This window comes from Callithrix jacchus, chromosome 22 (assembly GCF_049354715.1).
Source record: "Callithrix jacchus isolate 240 chromosome 22, calJac240_pri, whole genome shotgun sequence".
NCBI classification, from domain to species: Eukaryota; Metazoa; Chordata; class Mammalia; order Primates; family Cebidae; genus Callithrix; species Callithrix jacchus.
In genome coordinates, this window is record NC_133523.1 from 50,596,440 (window position 1) to 50,602,324 (window position 5,885).

The window sequence follows — 5,885 nt, forward strand, 5'->3', positions numbered from 1 at the left end:
AATTAGTCATGGCTGGGCATAGTGGCTCAGGCCTGTAATTTCAGCACTTTGGGGAGGCTGAGGTGGGCAGATCACTTGAGGCCGGGAGTTTGAGGACCAGCCTGGCCAACACAGTAAAACCCTATCTCTACTGAAAATTGAAGAAATTAGTCAGGCATGATGGCACGTGCCTGTAATCCCAGCTAAGGCAGGAGAATCAATTTGACCTGGGAGATGGAGCTTGCAGGGCGCTGAGATCGCACGACTGCACTCCAGTCTGGGCGACAGAGCAAGACTCTGTCTTTAAAAGAAAAAAGTTAGTCATGCACCTGTAATTTCCGCTACTCGGGAGGCTGAGGCAGGACAATTGCTTGATCCCAGGAGGTGGAGATTGCAGTGAGCCAAGATGGGCCACTGCACTCCAGCCTGGGAGACAGAGCAAGACTGTCTCAAAAAGGAAAACTTTTTAAAAAGAGCCAATTTGTCCAAATCCAAGAAAGAAAAACAGTGGGTTTTTCTGTTTTGCTTTCAGCATATAAATGAAAGTAAACAGCAAGGAGAAAAGTCCCCTGGTTCCTATCCTACTGCCTCTGGATCACGCCTAATGGGCAGAGCTGCAAAAAGCAAGGGCCATATCTAAATAATCTTATTGCTCATAGCTCTTTTTTTTGAGACGGAGTTTCGCTCTTGTTACCCAGGCTGGAGCAGCAATGGCGCGATCTCGGCTCACCGCAACCTCAGCCTCCTGGGTTCAGGCAATTCTCCTGCCTCAGCCTATGGAGTACCTGGGATTACAGGCACGAGCCACCGTGCCCAGCTAATTTTTTGTATTTTTAGCAGAGATGGGGTTGCACCATATTGACCAGGATGGTCTCGATCTCTTGACCTCGTGATCCACCCACCTCGGCGTCCCAAAGTGCTGGGATTACAGGCTTGAGCCACTGCGCCCGGCGAAGTACTAAATCTTAAGAATAATTCTAACTTTCCTAAATTGGGCCTCAAACCTGTTAGGGACAAGCTGCTTCAGCAAACCCCCTCCGTGCAAGCAACGCCTTCCCCCACAATCTGATGGCTCTGCAGCTGCACTCCTGAACCCTACGTAGGTGCCACAGCAAGGCTGCCAGACGTGCTATAATTAAGCAAAGCCTGATTACTGCCATCCGGGCAGCTGGAGGGAGGACAGGGAAAACATGTTTGTTATCCATACTTGTAAAGCCCGGTTTGACACATATTTGTAAAAAATCGTGGTTTCTTTTTTAAAAACTGCTCCCACAAAAGTCACAGGATGATGTATTATAAGTCTGTTACAAGTTGACAAACTACCTCTGTGCTGTTACCAGCGGATAGATTACCTCAGTCCTGAAACTCCGTGATGCCCCTCTCACCCCATATAAACCCCTCATTTCATAGGCTTGGGGCTGCTTCCTGTGATTGTTACGGAGCAGCCTGGAAGGTTAATAAAACTTGCTTGCCTGACTTTGGGTCTATTCTTCCTTCTCTCAGCCAACCTTACAAAACCCAGTCAAACACCCTTGCCTTTTGTTTTTTGTTAAGACAGAGTCTCACTCTGTCGCCCACGCTAGAGTCCAGTGGCATAATCTCAGCCCACTGCAACCTCTGCCACTAAAGTTCAAGTGATTCTCTTGCCTCAGTCTCCCTAGTAGCTGGGACTACAGGCATGGACCACCTCACCTGGCTAATTTTTGTATTTTATTTTTTTTTAAAGACGGAGTTTCACCATATTGGTCAGGCTGGTCTCGAACTCCTGACCTCAAGTGATCCACCTGCCTCAACCTCCCAAAGTGCTGGGATCACAGGCATGAGCCACCGCACCCGGCAATTTTGTATTTCTAGTAGAGACAGGGTTTCATCATGTTGGCCAGGCTGGTCTTGAACTCCTGACCTCAGGGGATCTGCTCACATCAGCCTCACCAAGTGCTGGAATACAGGTGTGAGCCACTGCACCTTGCCTTTTATTGAGAGGAGACTTTAACCCTCTCTGTTTTAGGAGAGATTTTTTTTGGTTTTTGTGTGTTTGTCTTTTGTTCGTTTGTTTTTGAGACAGAGTCTCCCTCTGTTGCCTAGGCTGGAGTGCAGTGGTGTGATCTTGGTTCACTGCAACCTCCGCCTCCCAGGTTCAAGGACTTCTCTGCCTCAGCCTCCCGAGTAGCTAGGATTACAGGTGCCCACCACCATGCCCAGATAATTTTTGTATTTTCAGTAGTAGAGACACGGTTTCACCATATTGGCCAGGCTGGTCTTGACCGCCTGACCTCGTGACCCATCCATCTCAGCCTCCTAAAATCCTGGGATTACAGGCGTGAGCCACTGTGACCAGCCTGAGATGCTAACCCCTCTAAATTGGGCCTCTAAATCAATCCCATCCTTTACCCAGGTACATCGCCACTTACCCAAAGTCAGCCAATTAGTGCTGCAGCCTATTATCTTTGGGCCCGGGGGAGGGGGGCGCTTTCCTCAGTATCATCCCTTCAGGGTTCACCAGAAAGATGTTACCGGAAAGGAGTTCCAGTTCACACCCCAAGAGAGGTCAGGGCAAGTCGACAGTGCAAAGCAAAAGTAGGTTTGTAGGGCCAGGCGCAGTGCCTCATGCCTGTAATCCCCGCACTTTGGGAGGCCGAGGTGGGTGGATCACGAGGTCAAGAGATCAAAACAATCCTGGTAAACGTGGTGAAACCCCGTCTCTACTAAAAATGCAAAAATTAGCTGGGCATGGTGGTGCGCGCCTGTAGTCCCAGCTACTCGGGAGGCTGAGGCAGAATTGCTTGAACCCAGGAGGTGGAGGTTGCAGTGAGCCGAGATCGCGCCATTGCACTCCAGTCTGGGTAACAAGAGCAAAACTCCGACTCAAAACAAACAAACAAACAAAAAATTTTAAAAGACCAGGTGTGGTGGCTCACGTCTGTAATCCCATCACTCTGGGAGGCTGAGGGGGATGGATCACTTGAGGTCAGGAGTTCATGACCAAGCTGGCCAAGGTAGTGGAACCCCGTCTTTTCTAAAGACACAAAAATTAGTCGGGCGTGATGGCAGCCACCTGTAATCCCAGCTACTTGGGAGGCTGAGGCAGGAGAACACTTGAACCTGAGAGGTGGAGTGCAGTGAGCCGAGATCACACTGCTGCACTCTGCCCTGGGTGACAGAGTGAGACTCTGTCTGAAAAAAAAAAAAAAGGCTTGGCATGGTGGCTGATGCCTGTAATCCCAGCACTTTGGGAAGCTGAGGTAGGCTGATGACCTGAAGTCAGGAGTGGGCGACCAGCCTGGCCAACATGGTGAAATCCCATCTCTACTAAAAATTAAAAATAGGCCAGGCGCGGTGGCTCATGCCTATGATCCCAGCAATTTGGGAGGCCGAGGCAGGTGGATCACGAGGTCAAGAGATCGAGACCATCCTGGTCAACAAGGTGAAACCCCATCTCTACTAAAAATACAAAAATTAGCTGGGCATGGTGGTGCGCGCCTGTAGTCCCAGCTACTTGGGAAGCTGAGGCAGAATTGCTTGAACACAGGAGTCGGAGGTTGCGGTGAGCTGGGATCGTGCCATTGCACTCCAGCCTGGGTAACAACAGAAAAACTCCATCCCCAAAAATATATATATATATCTCGAGGTGTGGTGGTAGACATCTGTAATCCCAGCTACTCGGGAGGCTGAGGCAGAACTGCTTGAACCCAGGAGTCGGAGGTTGAAGTGAGCCAAGATCGCGCCATTGCACTAGAGCCTGGACAAAGAGAGTGAAACTCCGTCTCAAAACAAAAACAGAAACAACCAAAAAAAAAACAGATAAAGCTCTTACCATGGACTTTGTGAGGTGCCCTGTCTTTGGTCAGCCATGAGAGGAAGAATAATTCAGAGTAAGACCAACAGATTCTAGGAAGCCCTCAGAGAAACTGAGGTGGCGCCCTGCCTCCAGCTCCCTCAGAGTCAGTGTCCCAGATAATTTTCTTCTGATTGGGACACTAACCTGGGAACAGTGGTTACTTACAGTATTATTTACTGCCAAAACCGTGCCTGCAGTGTCAGCATTCATGCAAGTGGAGAAAGGGACATGGGACCCTGAGAGAAGATTCTAGATTCCATAATCTCACCTTCTTGCTGGGTAGGACCACTTGTTTCAGCAGAAAGTGCAATGAGAGTGTCTGCACAGGGCCTGGAGATTATCACTGGAAAATAGCTTGGAGTGAGGAAATTAGTTAATAATATGGATGAATGATGTTACCCACTGAGAATACCATAGTGGCTAGAAGACAAAAGCTTCAGTACACATAAATCTCAATGGGTAGTGAGTAGAGGAACGGGAGCTCTGAGATAATTAATTGGAGCCCATGGCTATTCTAGAACTTGGATAACAAAATTCTTTATACAAACTGTGTATCCTTTCCATACCGGAGAACTCCGAGACATACAAGCTTAGAAGAAAAGAAATAGGTAATCTTAGAAAGATGTCAAATACAAGCCAGGCGTGGTGGCTCATGCTGTTATACCAGCACTTTGGGAAGCCAAGATGGGCAGATCACCTGAGGTTGGGAGTTTGAGGCCACCCTGACCAACATGGAGAAACCCATCTCTACTAAAAATACAGAATTAGCCAGGTGGGGTGGCGCATGCCTATAATCCCAGCTACTCAGGAGGCTGAGGCAGGAGAGCTGCTTGAACCCAGGAAGTGGAGGTTGCAGAGAGCCAAGATCATGCCATTGCACTTCAGACTAGTAACGAGGGCGAAACTCCATCTCAAAAAAAAAAAAGAAAGATGAAATAGAAACAAAGCTGTAGTGGCATAATAATTATTTGCCAGGAATGTATACATATTGTCACTTTGGGACACTTATTCCACACGAAGTGGATAACCAGCTCATAGCTCTTGCGGTACTGAAAAAACAAGGATTCACCCAGGCACAGTGGCTCATACCTGTACTCCCAGCACTTTGGGAGGCCAAAGCAGGTGGATCACTTGAGCTCAGGAGCTAGAGACCAGCCTGGACAACATGGTTAAACACCATCACGACTAAAATAAATAAATAAATAAATAAATAAATAAAATTACCCAGGTGTAGTGGTGTACACCCCTGTAGTCCCAGCTACTCGAAAGGCTGAGGCAGAAAAGCTTGAACCCGGGAGGTGAAGGTTGCAGTAAGCTGAGATCATGCCACTTCACTGTAGTATGGGGGAGAAAGTAAGACTCCATCGTAAAAAAAAAATTTTTTTTTTAAAGTATTCCTTGCAGCAAACTGGTATCACTGAAGAATGAATGAGGTCCAACATAAGTCTTTCTTTTTTTTTTTTGAGGCAGAGTCTCGCTCTGTCTCCAGGCATCAGGCTGGAGTGAGTGGCACGATCTCGGCTCACTGCAATCTCTGCTTCCAGGGTTCAAGCAATTCTCCTGCCTCAGACTCCCGAGTAGCTGGGACTACAGGTGTGCACCACCATGCCCAGCTAATTTTTGTATTTTTTAGTAGAGACGGGGTTTCACTATGTTGGCCAGGATGGTCTCAATCTCTTGACTTTGTGATCCACCCACCTCAGCCTTCGAAATTGCTGGGATTACAAGTGTGAGCGACCGCACCCGGCTCTTATTTCATTATTTTCCAATTTCTTAATTAAATAAGACATAGATAAAATTCATTTTAAAAAAATAGGTAAAATTCATTTTAAAAAACAAACCTGGCCAGGCGCAGTGGCTCATGCCTGCAATCCCAGCACTTTGGGAGGCCGGGATGAGTGGATCACCTGATGTCGGTTGCAGTGAGCTGTGACCGTGCACTGCACTCCAGCGTGGTGACAGAGCGACACTGTTTCCCAAAAAAAAAAAGTTGTACATTGACCTATCATGTGACTCAGGCACTGCACACCACCATGTTAACATAGTGAAACATATCTATACGAACAAC